A 19219-nucleotide genomic window follows, 5' to 3' on the forward strand; every position below is an offset into this window, starting at 1 on the left:
TGTCAGGATGCACAAACAAACTAGGGATATCTGCAGACACATACAGCAGGTATCCAGGACAACTGTGCACATTAGATATTCGGCAGGAAGTAACTGGTTTATGTGATAATGGAAAATCAAGGGAAACCAATACACTTTTCCAGTCCTATCAGCAAGTTGACTGTATTTGTTAGGGGAGGCAGAGATGGTTTATGGTTTTTGAGTCAGGTTTTACTTTGACTTAGTTTACCTTTGTCTATCTAAGTTGTCAAATACTACTGATAGATAATCCACTATTTAAGAAATCGTTTTGCTTTAAAGATTCCTTAAATTGCTACACAGAACAAAAATGGTTCATTGCCATTCTTTGGCAAATCTTAAGAAACAGAACATGTTTCAGATTAACTGACATCTTTTCCCCAATAATTCATGGCTGCTTCACATGCAAAGACTTAAATTACTGAAATTTAGAGACTGTATCAATCAAAAATACTGATGTTGCTTGTACAATAACTGAAAATAAAAGAATGACAATGGCTTCTGTTTCAGTAATGGCTCTAATTGTGCACAAATTTCAAACCCATTATTGTTTATGTGCTGCTTTATGCAGGGTTGTACAAGGTGCCATCCCATCTTAAAGGTAGCAAAGCTCTGTGAAAATAGAAAATAACTGTGTGAGACTAATCAGCACAAATGCCTGAAAAATCTGAAATTGATCTATTCATACAGTTGAAGCATTTAATGTTATTAATGTTTTTTGTCACTAATTTCAGAAAATGAAATAAATATACTTTATTTTATTAGAAATAGAATAAAATAATTCAAACCTTTATTTTAAATAATTTAGATTAATTTGGCTTGTACATGATAAAACTCTCAAATTCAGTGTCTCAGAAAATGTAAATTTTGTGAAGATGTTATTGTGTAGTTATAGAAAATGAGTAAAAGAAAAAGGTTTGGGGAAAAAAGGTGCCCTATCAACAGGGATAACTGCAGCCATGACAGCAGTGCCATGCAACATCCTGTCAATAATTTGTAATTTGGGGGAGCTTTATAAGGATAGGACTACGGCTGGAGTCTGTGCATCAAGAGCCACTGCGCACAGATGGTCTACCAATGGTACACTTCTTCTATCAACTCACTCAACCAGAGACAATGTTAGAAATGTCTTTCATCAATGGAGAAAAAAACTGACCTTTCCTGCATGTCTTTCCCCTCTCTCATGCTCTGCTTTCCTGTATAACAGCTCTCACCTAAAGGCCACCACAGCCAATAAAAAAAAAAGCTACAAACAATGGCCTGTTTCTGTTTTAATGATAGTCCACAAAACAAAATATAAAAAGGCCAGTGCAAAATGGCGAACACTAAGACAGAATAGCTTGCTTAACCCTTGTGCATGCGAGGACTAAGGCAAACGTAGAGGACTGTGGAAAATGATACAAGTTTTACGTGTGTGGGGTCAGTTGGACCCCATTTCGACATACAAGGGTTAAGCGCAAAAGAGATGCTGCAAACATTTGACACCCGTCACACAGTATTAAGTTTACACTTTTATTTCCCACAAAAGTCCTCACTGGTAGTATTGCCTGTTTCCCTTATATGAGCCTAATGATTAATATATGTTTAAGGGCAAGTTTCTATAAAGGGACTTCATAATCTATTTTATTTGTTTATTTATTTTGCATATTTAAAAATTTATATTAATTTCATTTTAGAAATTAGTTCATTGATCTTAGAGAGGGTGCACTTGCATTATTATGCCATTACTGTTATATTGGTTCAATATGGTCTTAAAATGACAACGTTATTGTTTATCACAATAACTTCTTATCATCCAACAAAATCTGTTATCATGAGAAATTAGTATCCTCATACACTCTCGTAGGAAAGCCATGACAAAACAACTCAGAGCTTAGAAGACAATGTTTGTGGTGTGGGAATAAAACGTGCCAGAAAGCACAGGTGGACCATTGGGTGGACTATCAGAAAGGCTGCAAGCTTCACATCTAAAAACACTACTTTGTGCTGAAAAAGGTTTTACTGCGACATCTCACCAAAGATAAATGAATGCATAAGAAAAGCTGCATGACTCTCACCAAGGTGCACTTCAAAAGGCGAGTGGAGAGCCTCTTTCTCTTTTTTTATTTTACTATCTCATCCTTATGAGCACTCTGGTGCAAAGATTCCAAAATAGCTGGTTTTACATTAGTCTGGGTTCTGTATAACAGAAGAAGATTTATCCTTTAATAAATCCTTAAATAAAACAAAGGAACTTCCAAAGAACTGAAACGATACAGATATTAATGAAGATGCACCATGTAAATTATTTACTTGACAAGATACAAAATTTAGACAAGGAAGAAGTAAAGCTAGTAATAAAGAAGATATGAAATACAGAAATTACTGATAAATTATAGTAATTTCTGTTGAAATGTAAAGTTTTATTATATTTGTGAGTAAATACAGTAATATAAAAACATATGGAGACATATTCAATAAATTAGAATATTAATGAGAAGTTTATGTAGTTCAGTAACTCAACTCACAAATAAAACATATTGTAGAAACTACACAAACACTGATGTTTTACAGCTTTTATTTCTGTTGCTTTTATTTATGAATATTTCTTGCTTAGAATTAAAATGCAACATTTAAGATTAGAATATTACATTAGAGCAATAAAAAACTTTCTTACTCCAGAAATGTGGCTCTAATGAAAAATACGTTTAATACCTGAGTAAAGGTTTTTATTTTTGAACATGTACATCTAATCTGACAAACAGTCCCCATAGAAACGTATATTCTAATTTAATGAATATGACAAGGAAAAATGTATAGATCTAAATACTACCCTCGCGGAAAGATATACAACTATACAATTTATATTATGTATGTATGTATATGTATATATATGTATAGAATATATGAGTCATATTCTAGCATCTCTTATTCAAACATCTTATACTGTAGCATACATACAATATCTAAGTATATATCTTAGATATGTATATCTAAGGCTATTTTTTGTCCAATTCTTTAGGAATACATCAAAAAAATTCAGTGGCATAACTTCAAGATTACCCACACTACACACATTTCATATACTACACATATCCAGCACTGTCTCAAATTTCAGGTAACTGCCATGCCAACTTTGCAGCAATGCTCTAATAATATCACCATATACAAATGCTCTGTCTGGACTAATGAGGTTTCACTTAACCAGGCCTGTTGAATGACAGAAGTTGCTTGGCAAAGCAGGGTAGGGGAGGACTTCCCTTATATTTTCTGATTAGGCAAATAGCCGCCACCAGATATGGCCACTCATACACTATGAGACAATTTTGGGCTGAAAGAATTAATGTTCAATGCTTTTAATCCAAAATAGTCAAGTAGATAAAACAAATTATGTGTTTTTTCTTACAAATAATAATTAAATTGATGTAATCTGTCATATTAAAGATCATATGTTGTTGAAGGACAAACAGCAGAATGCTAAAAGAGGAACTGGTGTCATTAAATACCAGCTGTCATTCTATACAGTGTGAAGTCCGGCCTCGTTGCACACAGGCACAAAGACTTGGAGTGTGGAACATCATGGATTAATCATGAAAAGACAACGTTTCCTGTTACAGTTTGACACGTTTCAACATTAGCACATCGGGTCAAGCTCTGTCACTGCTGGGCTTAATCCAAGAGCAGAGTGAGCAATTGTTTTTTTTTTTTTTTTTTAGCACAAGGGCAAGACTGGGACTTTGTTTAGAGAGTATTGTTTCTAATAGATTATCCTACTCAGCTCATTACTGCCTCTAGTGTATTCATTAGATTAGTGAATAGACAAAATTGCAATGACACTTCTGGTGAGAAAAGGTGGGACACCATTTTTTTGCATGGTAAAACTCGCCGGTGACAGGAAATGTTTGCAGTTTAATATAGTTATTATTACTCTGCCAAATTGTCCTGTCAGCTATTGGGAGGTTTAACAGGATTCTAAGTTATGATCATAAACAACGTGATGCTTGGATCAGAAACGTCAGCAGAGTTTGTCCTGAAGATCTATATGCACAGGTTTGCATTGCATGTAACTGCATCATCTCAGTTACATGCTGCACCTGCCATTTGATAATAAACTCACATCCACACTTCTTTGATTCAGCTTCGGCATAAACATTTCACAGGTACGCATTATTTATAAATGACTTGCAATATTTAAGATTTTTTTTATTATTTTTTTTAGTTCTAGATTGCATTTATGATGTTTATCTGTTATAGTATTGCGTGCAACTGTCTTTTATACTAACAAAAAGTCTAGATCATTTTTTTTTAAATCACTGTCTGTTTAATGTTAATAGATTCGGCATTGAGCTTTCCCTTTTATTTTGCTTTACGTTGATCAATTTTAATTATTAAAGTGGCATACTCAGTAGAGATCAAGATCACTTGTGTCAGCTTTCATTACAGCTGGAAGGCCTAAAAACACAGTGGCTGGATGATTGAAATGTAATTTACAGTTAAATATCTAGAACAAAAGTTTTGCCCAACCAGAGTTCCTTTTTCCTATGCTGTGTTAGTATTTTACCAAAAACAACTATGTGTTGGCGGCGATATACTATATTGCCAACATATCGATACCACTGATATGTGGTATTGATACTGGATGGTAAATATGTTGAGACACCTGCAAACTCCAATGATTTAAAAAATAAAACTCAGAGAGGACGCAACGGGAAGGCCCAAAACATCTGGACATCTTTTGTAGGGTGCACTTTGTCATGCGTTCATTAGAGGAGTCAACAGATGGACCTACCACAGAGGGGACTCTGCTGTTACAGCTGAGACAGAGAGCACAGTTTTCCATCTCCGTAATGACTTGTACACAGAACAGAACAGCCATGTGATTGCTTGCCTTTCACGCATCATTACTGACAATCAAAGTTCACCCCTATTGTTCGCTGTATCTCTATTCTTAGCACCATGTCCCTGTCAGCAGAATGTCAAAGACTGCGGACAGATTACGGAGGAATGCAGATGCTGATTAACAAACTCTTAGGATAAAAATATGCAGCACAGATTAGTCAAATGAATTCTGAACAAGGAAGCCAATAACACAGCATGAAGGACATGGAGGGAAATTCACAATGGTTTACCACGCCTGAATTACAGACACATGTTTATGTCATTAGGTATCATTTTTCCTGTCTGTCTATATTATGATTCTGAGCATCAACTTGAGGCAGTATACTGTAGATCTGAAGTGCAACTGAAAAAATGTTGATGAGGCAAAATATTCTTGATTGTGTTTTGTTCTAATAACCGTCACTTGTTATACAATAATAGATGCATTGAAACCAAACATTGATCTCTTAATTATTGCACACATTTCTTTACCTCTGGCAATGCTATTCATTAGCTCGCCATGGCATGAAGAAAATTTGTCCACAATTCAAACAACTGAAGAAAAGAATGCTAACATAAACTGATGACAAGTACGGTATATGGTTATGGGATTACAAGATTTGGCATTTGTCCTTTCACTGCCATTTTATTCTTTGTCGCACATATATTTTAATATACTAGTATAAAACTGTGCAACAGTAGATCAACGAAGCTCACGAGACAAAACGATGCACAGGACTGAGTTGATGAGAATTAGACAAGGTGAGATATCTGCAACATTTTTTGGGAAAACTATAAATCTATAATTACTGTAAAATAATCCAGTTCAGGTTGGACTATAAATTTGTCCATGTAATTAAAAGGCAAAAAAAAAGCATTATTAATACCTGGGGAAAAAAAAAAAACTTTAATCTGGCTACCCAAACAAAATGTTATATTACTTAGGTCACTAATATCAGTTAATTATAGCATTATATTACAGTCATGCCTATGTTTTTTTTATTATTACAGTTTGCCTTCCTTATTAAACATCTATGTCTCCATTATAAACTGTGACACCAACCATACAATGTTGCAATCCTTTATAAGCCTGAGTCTGACTGAAAGAAAGGGAGTGTTAACGTAACACTTAGAAAAAAGCAAAGTGGCATTACACCCTGACAAAAATGAAAAATGTTTCAGGTCTTCATACATTTTTTTATGTGTTAATCAGCATAAATCCAACCAGTGCTCCAGTACAGTTGTAAGAATTACTGTAAAATGAAAAAAAAAAGGAAAAAGAGGAGCACTGCATATGACTGCATGGAGAAAAGACCAATCTTGTTGGAGTTCAAATCCTCCACTATTATATTCCACAAATTAAACTTTATAATGCTCTATAAATGACCTTCATGAATTTAAATTCAGAGGCAGGATTATCGTTTTGTTTTACGCTATTGAATATTCACACAAAAGTTGTACTAATAGCTACTAGGCTGAAAAAGCCTGCTGAACGTATCCTCTGAGGCATTCTCACAATGTTAAGGCATTTATTTGCCTTTCATAGCCAAACTGCATACGTCTTAACTGAAGCTGGCAAACAATCCTATGTCCCACAGCTATCATCATGGAAAATGGGTTTAATCCCTGTTCTCTTTAGAGACTAGCAGAAGTGATCAAAACCCAGGCTTTCATCTCTTATTCAGAAACACTGAGTCCTAAAAATAGCTTTGTTACACTATGGAAACAGGCGCAGCTCCACGGCGTGCTATAAAGAAAAAGCGATCACAAAAGGGTTCAGAGTCAAGAGACAAATGTAGACAAATTCATGCCACCAGCATCAAAGAGTGTGGTTTGTTTAAAAAGAATCATTATGTTAGCTATTTAGTGATAGTGAGTGAGCCGGCAAAAATCAGTCACACCACTGCAGAATGAAACATTAGAAGTCAAAGCTGGAGTTTTTAGGGATTTCCAAGCTGCAAATCAAAACATTTGAATTCAGTCCTGTTGAATTACTGAAGGATATGTTAGCATTCTATTAAATAATGCCACTGTGTAATTCCTAAGTAAATTATCCATTCATTTATGAATGTGACATTAATTATTTCCTTTACCATTTAGTCTATAAACCACTAAATTATTTTTACACTCAAAAAACCCAGGAGCTTTTGGGCATAGAGTGGGAACCCCAATGCACAGATGCATATTAAATCTTAATGAAGCCGTCTCGTTTTTTTGTTTTGTTTTTGTTTTTCAATTTAATTTATTTTACCAAGTAAGTGGGTTGAGAAAAATTCTAATGTTCAACAATGAACTGGCCTGGGTTCAGTTCCCAACCTTCGGTCTTTTGTTGCATGTCTTCCCCCACTTCTCTCTCCTGTCTCTTGTTAGACTACTGCAAATAAAGGTTACTCATGCCACAATTTTTTTTTTTAAAAAGGCAGAAAAGAAAGACCAGGAGACAAATCTGACTCTAAGCACTGTGACTTATTTTCAATTAGAGGTAAGAAGACATCCCGAGAATCAAAATGAGCTACCAACAAAATCAGAGCCTAAACTTAACAATCAACTAATACAAATCTACACAGTTATTGATTAGAAACAGAATTAAAAAAGCTATTCAACCAACAAAGAACATTCAAACTATAATCTACTGAGAAGCATCAAATGGGTCTGAAATAATGAGAGAATGTTCAAATGATTTTTGAAAAACAAAAAAAAAACTTTTATATAATAATACAATGAAAATATCTCCACTTTTCTGATTGGTATCTTGTCCAAAAAAAAATGAGACAAAGGGTTTAAATTTCTATCTCCCTCGCATGTGCTTTAATCCAGTTCCAAATAACCTATTCCCATCTGATGCACATGGAGACATCAGTTCTGATCTTACAGTTTTTATCTAGCCTTGGAGAGTAGCAGCACAGTATCTTTTCTTTCTCTCTTCTAAGGGGTTTTAGCTATTGTCTCCAAGACTGCCCTGGGTCATCTCTAAGGCGGGTGAACGGGCAGCAGCTGTCTAACAGTCAAGGATCTCTGGGTGGAATGGCTGTTTCGGATCCAAGTCTGGACCCAGTTTTAGTATCATAGCTGACAAATGAAATGTCATTTGCCCGAATGTGCACATGAGGTTCCCCAGTTGATAAAGACAGACAGTCTCTTTAGGAGACACATTAATCTAGTCTAGAAGGCAGAGGTGGGCCATCATGGCCTGCAAGGCCTTCTCTGCTGACCTAAATACTAATCAGAAACCCTAACATACAACCGTGCTTTCTCTTCTCTTCTTTTCTTCCTCTTCCCCTTTTAAAGTTAATAGCTCCACCTTTCTCCCTGTTCTTTCCTTTCTCCCTGTCATTTTCGTCTGTCTCCTTTACATTTGAAATAATCCAAAGCAATACACACATATACACATATAAATCATCATTGCATGTTCTTGCCAGTTGTCCATGTGTTATGTAAAATCACCAGAATAATGATAAACACAAGCCAATTCTCCATCTCAACTAAATTCATTTCCTGTGGGGCGAGGAAACATTTTTCCCAGGCCTAACAACAACTAACCACTTTAGGAGAAGAGGGATTGTCGGAAAAGTCGGAGACATGCGACTGTGAGCTGCATTCAAAGCAACTTCATTCAGAAAGAGCCGGGCGCCAGCAACTCAGCATATTCACAGATCCCGCTAGAACATGTTGTTCCCATTGAGCAGAATGTCGTTTTTAAGACTATATTACATTCAAGGTTAGAGTACAGTAAAAAAAAAAAAACATGACTGAAATACTAACACCTCTTTTGTTTTATTATGCCAAGAATGGTTTGTACATTAAGCAAGTGAGTTGTTGAAAAGTTTTACAATTACTGCCATAAGCAGCGATAACATTTCACCTGGCTGTTCACTTGGTATTGACAAAAGGCTTTCAGGTTAGGGAGACAAGTTCTCTTTAATTTGAACATGTCCAGTGTTCGATCTATGGAAACTGAAATATACACGCTCAAACTCACAGACACTGAACTGAGTTCGCTGTGCCACATGGGAATAAATTGCATATTCAGCTGCAAGCGCCCTGAAGATTTCCTTTCTCACATGCCGTCCTGCATGTGCACTGCACAGCAGATGTGTCCTCTCAAGAAGATGCAGCACCACATTCTACGTCCAACCAACCAAGGATTGTTGCCTGTCAGTGTTGGTTACACAACATTTTCACTTTCCACAACATGTTTATGTATCCAAATCTATTTTTATCCCCACTCTCACTATAGCGCAGCAATTTTTCAGCGTTGTGTACAGTATGTTGGTCCGTACGCATTTGTATCGAAGTTACACAGTCCTATCTTAAGACTTTACTAAAGCAGAAAGTTTACTGTATGCAAAAAACTAAAGTATGTAACCGTACATCCATCCAACCACATAACTTGTAAAACTGTGCATATTAGCAACAACAAGAGAGTATGGCGACCACAGAAAAGCCAGAGACTTACGACTCCTTACAATAAGTGGGTTAAAACATCCCACAATATATATATTTTTTACAATAAAATCACAATGACATTTCTATCACGATTTTCCTACACAAAAGCAGAATTCTTAAAGAAAAACAAATAATGGGACAGATGGCCAAAGTCCATTTCTAAATGTATTTGAGTGTGCACAATTTTGCCAAATTCTGTCAGGCAGCATAATTGACATTTGATAACTGGATTAAGAGTTATACAGTCTTAAATACTCTGTCTCAAAAAGTACTACAGTGATCAATGAAACATTAATCATTTTAATTGTGATACAAAAGAAATATGTTTATTAAGGTGAAGGAAAAGGAGGAAAACAAAACCGATGTTTCTCATCATCATCATAAAACTGGAATACTTAGCATAGAATAGATGATCCCATTATCTCACTGCTTTGAAAGACAAATAAAATGAACAAAACTAAAAAAAAGTCTAAGTCCAACTGCAACTCGTTGGTGATACATGGAAAACTGGATATTCACTGAGGTGGTACTTGTTGTGAAATAGTTTAAGAACCACTGTTCTATAAGTCCAAGACTGAGTAAAATTTTGTATAGACACATCATTTTCATCTAGCATTGCAAAAACAATCAAGACACACCATGTCTTTGCTCACTGCGGGCAGTGTTTCTATCTAACCTAGTGAGGCACTGAACATACCAAGGTTCCCATTTCCATCAGCAACTTCTAATAATTTCCCTTCAGAAAGCTGAATCTCAATCAAAATCAAAATTTCACTTTAGCACTTGAACAAAAGCAAAAATCAAATGTCTAGACATCAAGGATGCATGTGAGTTACAAAATAGATTCCTGAAAAAGTGCATGGAACAGTGGCTCAAAGACAGAAGAGAGCCAAAAGTAGCAAAAAGACAACAGAAGAACAACAGAAGAGGCCATTGAAAGACCCCAGCAAAGTTGCGAGAAATGTTTCCATGTGTAACACAACTTATGTAACAAAAAAAAAGTACATAACCAAACACATTGTATCAAGAAACGCAGAAAGGTTCTCCCATGAAGAAGCTGCTAAATGATCAGAATGTGAGAACAAATTAGAAGAAATTGCTCATAAATGATGGTGATCATGCTTATCTAAGAGCTGCTGATCCAACGTAGGTGCCACTCAATCATTAACAGACATGTTTCCGCTACATTAAGACAAAGGCTGACACACAGTGGCCTTCCATCCGTCTGAAGCGGCAGACAGCAGGAGGAGCTGGACAAGTGCAACACAGCCGCTCTCAGCGATGCAGGAAATTACAGCCCGCAACTCACTGCGAATCGTGGCAAGTCTGCGAGTTGGAATATTTAGAAAAGTTAATTGGAGCTTTACAACATCCTCAGCATCGTAAATGACAGTGAGACAAAGTTTAATCTATCTGGGGTTTTTTTATGTATCGACAGCAACTCACGTCGGTCCGCGAAAATCCGAGATTTGTTTTACAAACGCGAAATAAGCGGCGTTTCATTTCTCAACTGAGCGGCCAACATCAGAAAACCACTGTCATGGCTTCATCTGCTTAGAAACAGGATAATTTTACCTTAAATGGTGGGGGGGTTTTTTTGTTGTTGTTGTTTTTTTTTTGCTGTCGTCGCCACAAACTTCCACAAACTTAGTCGTCCACACGGATCAAGCATGGGCAGATCCAGGGAATAAGTTCATGACCTGCTTCCATCCATGATGGCAGATGAAAATAGATCCGATGAGGTCTGTAGCTTCGTTTGACCGAGCGGAAAAAAAAAAACAAAAAAACACCAACGTGAAATCAGTGCATCTTAGAGGAGGCGGGAGCCGTTACTTCACGGATGAGAGGCGCACACAGCAGACCACTGAGCGGTGACCTATCAGTGTCTGGACAAACACCACCAGTCGACTCCCCGCTTTTAACCTCTTACTGCCCTCAGTCGTGCCTCATGGTCGATCTTTATTTATTTTATGGACTACTTATTTACCTATTTGTCCTGGCTCGTCGTCAGTGGTGTGTTTTAATATCTAATACAGAAAGATTTCAATAAATAACATGAGAGAAACGTTCAGTAATTCAAGCAAAATCAGTCTTGGTATGTTTATTACACAGATGATGAATGAAACAAAACTTATTTTGTTGGTAAATTCTAATACTAAATATGGCCTAACAAAAAATAAATAAATGAAATGAATACTTTGAATCCACTATTGTTATTATGTCCAGGTTATGACCATGCTGGAGAGTTGTTCAGTCATTCACACCGCCCAGAGGACAAACCACAGAACAGCATTACTACTGTTAGGTTGACTGGTCACTCTAAATGTTCCTTAGGTGTGAGTGTGTGGGTGCATGATTGTCTTTCCTAACTGCCTCCCGTTGAGTGCCGGAGACAGATAGCCGCCTTTACCCCTCTCCAAGAGTGGATTGCTCCTGTTTGTTTTTTACCCCATTAAGAGCAGAAGTGCTGCCGCAATTTTCAAGAGGTACCAGTTTATAGTTTTTTGTAATTGTTTTAATTTGTCCAATGTTAGTAATTCGTTACAGTTCAGCTTACACGTTGAAAACATAGTTGCTCCATCAATTTATGAGAATCTGCTGAAATTTTGATAAAAAAAATTAACACAACTAGTTCGATTCATCAGTAGAGTAATCCCGGAAGTGTTCCATGCAACAGGAAGTGTTCCTCTTTTATATCATAACAGAAGTATTACAGCCTTCGCTTTAGTCATTTCCTCATGAATTGCAGACTGTGTTGGATTAACACTGTCTATTTGTACACATTTTGATGCTCTACATGACATGTATGTTACTCGTTCAGCACTGTAAACTGCCCAAGTTATTGAGGAACGATGAAGAGCAAATATATCAGTGCTCAGCAGCTTTTTTGTCACAGAGCATTAGTTCTGATCCTGTCAGAAATCAGATTATAGTTTATGGGCAAATTTTCAAGGAGCATTTGTGTACTTCTGCATTTATGTCAGTCAATAAGTGCAACATTTTCTGGAGAGTTTGTTCGGTAACTGTGCTAAAGACAGCTGTTTGGCAGAAACAACGTGCTTCTTGGTGTCTGCTTTGAAAAGGAACAGCATCTCTATTCAATGAAGCTGACAAAGAAAAAGAGGCAGACAGTTTAACAGATGAGACAAACACATCTGCCATTTCCATCAAATCCCTGTTGCAGTCTATCAAAAATATTTTTTTACGAGAAAAATATCTTCTGCAAGTCTGACTAAAGACAAAACACCATCATTTTTTGAGCCAAGCAACAAATGACATGCAATTTCTGTACAGCAATTCTGTGCACAAATTAGCCGAATGTTTTTTTTTCTTTTCCTTTTCGTACTTGAAGTCTCCCAACTCCTATTATCTTACGTCAAACATTGACTCATACAAATTTACAATTGTTTTTAAAGATATTTTTATTTATTTATTGCCAGGCATACAATTGTAGCTGTTATTGGATTTTCACAACTATTATCTATGTGGGCAAGGAGAACAAGATTATTAAATCAAATGAGTCAAATGTTTGACTTCAGTTCAGTCAGTGACACACAGCAAATGCACATTTAGTACTTGCAACCCTGCAACACAAACAAGAATCAGCAATACGATCACTGCATGTGTAAACCTTAATACTAGTAGTTTAAAAACTGTGACTCAAGCTCACAGTAAGAGCAAACTCAAACTGAATGGATGAGTTTTACAGAAAAAAAAATCACAAAATTGTAACAAAAAATATTTTGTTACAGTTGTTACACTCACTGCTTGGATTTAGAATCAGATGTACAGTAAAGCAAACCTGAATGCCAGGGTCTGAGTGAGCGTATTTTTGATAGGAAGGTTTGCAGCCCTTTTTCTTGTGCTCTAGAATGACGCAGCTGTTGTTTGATAAGAATCCAATTACGCTGTGAGAGTGCAGTGTTCCAGTATCTGTGTGGTTGGAGGAACAGGAAATCTGTGTAGAATCTCCCATTGCAGTGTGCAGTCATTGAATGTAATCCATCAGCCACACTCAGTGACAGCTCTACCATTCGTACACACTGCAATGTGTGCCAAATTGGTGGCCTGTAATGCGTAAAGGATTGTCTTGGTTATCCATTGACCCTTTCCCTGTCTCTCAGTGTTTTTGCTTATCAGTAGCCAAAAAGGAACATGTCTGGTGTTGACGCAAATGAATGACTAGAGTACTAACATTATTCCGCTCCCATTTTATTGTAATTGTTGGTCTTTTTAGATTGTAAGGAAATCCATAAGATAGGTAAAAGGAAAAAAAAAGATTTTAAAATAAAATTATTCTTAGAAACACACTTGTTATTGATAGGGAACAATTACGCTGGAGTTTTCTCTCAGAAAACTAAAAAATGCAATTTACCTTTGAAACACTTTTTGACGTAGACAAGCCAGTGATTTCTCAGATTCTTGAATCATGGAAACTCTTACGGATTCCATGATTTCTATTGATGTTTAACACTATTATTATCTATTGACCTGTATGCACAGGTCAATAGATAATAATATTCACAAAGACATATTGTGTCTTTGTGAATTTCAGAGTAGAATATAATGTCTATCCCATTACAAAGCCCTAATAGCCTAGCCCCCATCTTCTCTGAAAGAGCTTATTGTTCTCTATTATGCCACTTGAACTGTTCTTTCACCCTCAACTTGCCTACAGCTTTCAGAGTTTCAAGATTCAAAATTGGAGGCATTATTTTTTTCCTTTTTTAATGGTGTCCTTGTTCTGTAGGGGTATAGAAAAGAGAAAACTGCAAAGTTTCAAACTAAACTTACCAAACCTATTTGGTATCATAAAGGAGGAGTATTAAGTAAAATTTATTTTTTTAAGCCTTATATCATGCTTTATATCATGCTATAATGTTATTCCCTCATCGGCTTGTCTGCCTCCGGCTCATTAGCTGAAGGTAGAGTGTTGGAAAGAGCAGGAGCTTCTCAAAAAGACAGGCCAATTTCAAGGTGAAAATCCAAAGTCAATTTTATTTAAAAGTTAAGTTTGAGATATACAGCATTTTATAACAAGTGAAGGTAACATTATTGCTTGATTGTGCTATAAATGGCCACTGTGTGCCTGGAAAGAACAAAATGTTACCCTTTTAAATGTCATTCTTCTGTTACTTTTTGTATATTTCTAATTTCTCCTTTTTTCAAACATAACTCGCCACAATGTTAATCTGAAGCAATGACATACCAGGACAAAAAAAAAACAAAACAAAAAAACAACAACTCGAGCATGCCCACATGTCCACATGCCCAGTTTCCTGAGGACAGAAACATTATGTCAATCTGTTAATATGCGGTCTTGCCTTGCTCCAGGTAGACACTATGAGCATGAAATTCCAATATACCTGTTTACACGACCTGGCCTCAGGTTTACAGTCTGTTTGAATTGTAGTGCTGTATAGTTGAACAGTATAATATACCAGGCCTTCTAGAGTGCATGCAATTCATTTAACTGCTGCACACAGCTTTACTACTGTATGATTTAATGCAATGTAAGTGTAAGAATGGAAGTGAAGGAATAAAAGGAGTGTTAAACTGAAAGAAGGAAAATTTAATTATTGAAATGTTGGGAGAAAAAGAGGAACACAACAGGGGAGAATCCACAGGGTTTGTAGCAGACTTGGTGAGGTAATTACAGCGTGCTCCAACTTTACATCCATCTTCAGCTGCACATATGGCAGTTCTAGGCAAATGGACAGAATCTGCAGCTGTTCATTATTTTCTGTTTCTAGTCCTTCTGCCTCTTTTAGAAGAAGTCTTATACAGATTTGGAAGATATATAGGCCGACACATTTATTACAGAGACACAGAAATTCATAGCGGAGGTGGGAATATCAAGATGTAAAATAGAACAATTATTTTTCATAGTGCCGCAAATGTAACTTTACAAGAGGGTAGCAAAAAGGAAGGAAGGAATTTGAACATCCGGTTTAAAGCATAAATCATGAAAAGGACAAAGTACATGTGTTGAAGAAAGGGGGAAATATTTTTTTGAATGACAATATATGCAAAGTACTATATGCAGCAGAAAACCCCCCAAACCGCTTTTACCGCATGGTAAAATGCTGTGGTGGAAACACAGCAGATGAGAAGATGAAACTGACAAAAGCTGAACATACTTGAGAACACAATCTCACCCAGAACTTTTTCCACTTAGACCCCAAACAAACAAACAGCTACAAAGGAATGATTTAGATCAAAACGTATCCATGTTGAAATACGTTTTGACCTGAATACGATTGAGAATCTGTGGCAAGACTCTGTAAAAAAAAACAAAAAAAAAACACCGTTTACAGATGTTCCCCATCTGAGGTTGAGCTGTTTTACAAAAATGTAAAAAAAAAAAAAATTAACTTTATATATTTTTCTTCCACTTCAAAACATGCATTAATTTGTGTTGGTCCTTCACACAGGATCCCATAAAAAATATATCAAAACTTGTAGTTCCAACATGATAATATAAAAAAAAAAGAAAAAAGGTCAAGAAGCATGAATGCGTTTGTGAGACATCTCATTAAAAACAAGATTTGTACTTTGCTAAAATAATACAACACAATTCATAATGATGATTTAATTTAAATTTGCCATCATTTTGTCTCCAATAAATACTCATGTACTGTGACTGCACAAACATGTTTACACACACAAGACATGCAAATGAATGAAAATATGTTTCTGAAATCTGATTGTGACTAATATGATATTAATGTGTGAAACTCACAAGCAGTTCTGTGAGCGTGGGTTAAAGAAAATCAGATGGTAATGGTATTTCACTCACAGATTATCTGGATCAACTTGCCAAATGTCCTTATCTGCTAAATCTTAGCTGCACTTGTTGCCACTTTTCTGAAGTGGCAACAAGTGGAGATGAGTGGGCTGAAAGGAAACATGTAATTAATTTGTGCTGTAAGTTTTCAAAATGCAATTCGTTTATCAACACAGCTGAAACCTTGACAGTAAAAAAAAAAAAAAAAAAAACAGAACAAAAACAACAATTTCTCTTGCTTCTCAAAGTGAACAAATTTTTATGTAGATGATTCTATTATTCGTCTGTTCATCTTTTCGACATACTGTTAATCCTCCTCTGAGGGGAAAAATACTCACAGTGATACCAAACCTATTTACTGCAGAACTTAGATACCGGTACATAAAGTGAATAAAGCAGAAGTATCAAACGTGCCCTCCGAAACTTTGACCTCTGCTGAACAGCTGATATGGTTTAAGTAATAATGATTAGGGCATTAAAATAATCTGATGCAAAATCTTCAACATATTGACACCCATTTTACATCGTGGTCGAATTATGTTTTTGCTCATGAACAGAAGATGAAAATGAATATTCTTAGCACGTCATTATCTCATCAGCAGAACAACATGTACTGAATCAGTTGCAGATGAAATAGCACTCCGACAAATCCAACTGCATTTTCCCCAGAACAGGAGGAACAAACTACTTTATCACTTCATGTTCAGGTGTCAATGTGTCAAGGGTGAGGGTATAGCATGAATGACTGATTTATGTGTCGTTCCATATTTTTCTTCCCTTTGCACAGCACAGTGGACTGTAGATCATAAATCCTTGACATTACAGTAAAATGACATTCTGATGTTATGCCCTGCCATGGTTATAAATGAACAAGCTGCGTGTCACTTGCTAGCAAAAGAAAATCTATCACTGCTTCTGTTCAGTGACAAAGCCAATATGTTCTCACAGTGGTTTGCCAATGAGTCAGTGTCTTTGATGAAACTTGACTTCACAAGACCAAAACACAGTGACATGTCTTCAGAACAGCAGGAAGTTGGCAGACTTTAAACCCACAGTGTGCGATTTGTGCTTGTGTGACTTACAGCATCAAATCCCACAACTTGGGAGTAGAGATGTTATACAGTTATTTACAAATGGCGTGTTAACGTATTTTAATACTACATTCTTTGCTGAAAATCATTTTCACATTACTTTTTCTTTTATCTCTGTGATTAAATGGCTCTGAGATGAAATGCCTCTGCACTGAGAAGCTAATACTTACATGAATTCATCCAGTGTACAACACTGACAGTAGCAGTTCACACGTTTTTACTCATATCTATTCTGAGTGAGTTATTTAGAGAAGTTGTCTTTTAATTGGTCAGTCCATGGGACAGGCTTTGTATGTGTGTAAGTCTCAGTTTGATAGTCAGGGTATGCGAACCTTATTTTTAAGGTTCACAGACCCTTATTTATGGTTTGGATTCTTCTTACAACTTTGACTAAACTGCTGTAGCTGCTGCTAAAACATGATGCAGTCTTGCTACCATTTCCCACAGTGAAAATGCTGTGCATAGTTGATTTGCCATGTCAGGATCACATCTTATTAATTTTACCTCTAAACCAACGACTGCCATTTTGGTCTTCTATCTTCTATGACTAGTGTAACATTTTTAGCATGTTGGCTTTGTGCCCTAAAAGGCTTAAGGCAAACTGTACAATTCATGTATTTTTTCAAAGGTGGCTTTCTGTCCCTCTTGCCTTAAGTTTTGATTTGTGAATCAGACAGCTGTTCACAGATTTATTGTTAGGATGAAAATCCTAACAATAATTAGTTCTCTGCAGCTCCTTAAGTGCTGCCTTTTGATTGCTCCCTTGATTAATGCTCCCCATTCCCAGTTAGATAAAGGAGACGACCTTGTCTTGGTAGACATACTCGTTCATCTTAAGACAATGTATTGGACAGAGTTCTATGAGATATCACAAATTTTGCGTTGTCTGTAATCCATCCCACTCCAAATTTATCCACAACTATATCCTCACCTGTTTGGTGTTTTTTTTTTAACTTTACAAAATCTCTGAGACCTTCACATAACAGCTGAATTTATGCTGAGATTAAATAAGTAAAAGCATACAGTGATCTGAGTTTACTAAGACTCAAATTAGGGGATTTCTAAGGGCAGTTGGTTGCACTTGATTTTATTTGGGACTATCAGAGTAAACAAAACAAATGCATGCTACTTTTCTGACTAACTTTGTCAGAAATTTGGTATTCTTTTCCTTGTACTTCAAACTTTGATGGTTAGGGTTTAAATTATTGAAGTTTGTGTTTGTAAACAGATATTGAAACTGCATGAATCCCTTTGCGAGGTGCTGTGCATGGGGAGTAATACGTATTTATCATGGAATTACTTGCCAATAACAGTTTCTTAAAGGTTCTGACTTACTCATTAACACTGCTGTTAATGAGTAAGTTCAAATGGCATAGATTTAAAAACATATTTCCTGGACTTTTTTTGTGGAGAAAACAGTTTTCAATGTCTTCCGAGCAAACGTTATTAGCTAAGTTAGTCATTTTATACGTGAAATGTGAACTAGCAGCACAACTAAAAATAATCCTGTTTTTATACTTCACTTCAGATTTTCTAATACAAACATGGTAAATGCAGTTGTTCAGTTAATCTCAATGTAGTTTTATTTTCATTATCAGGTTGTTTGAAGTAACCCCTTGATGGTTCAGTGTGAAGAGAAACAGAGCTATGGCATTTCATTAAGAAGCAATCAGATGTAAATAGCCATCTGGAAACAGCAACGACTAGCTAATTAGTGCAAAAATAACAGACATTTCCATCTGACGATAAAAAAATAATGTAGAATTCAGCTTCTTTAAGGCTCGGAGCTCAAAGACTGTTTTGGCAATTACTAAAATGTTTTTTCTTTTTTGACACTATGGAGAATCGTGATGAATCTTTCTTAAAACTTTAGTAGGTAGATTAAAGTTTTAGGTAGATAGTAGATTTATAACACTATTCAAAATAGCTCAGGGCTTACACATACAGAGAATAGTAAAGAGAAAAGACAAAATTAAGCAACAATTAAGAAACCTTTTTGAATAATACAAAAGGACTTAAA

At 36.0% G+C, this 19219-nt stretch overlaps 1 protein-coding gene across 8 annotated transcripts in view; it reads right to left on the reverse strand.

The window, feature by feature from the left end:
- Nucleotides 1-19219, reverse strand: part of gramd1bb (GRAM domain containing 1Bb) — a 97726-nt gene that overhangs the window by 70790 nt on the left and 7717 nt on the right. The gene's annotated exons all lie outside the window — the stretch shown is intronic.

The sequence above is a fragment of the Poecilia reticulata genome, linkage group LG13 (assembly GCF_000633615.1).
Source record: "Poecilia reticulata strain Guanapo linkage group LG13, Guppy_female_1.0+MT, whole genome shotgun sequence".
Lineage (NCBI taxonomy): Eukaryota > Metazoa > Chordata > Actinopteri > Cyprinodontiformes > Poeciliidae > Poecilia > Poecilia reticulata.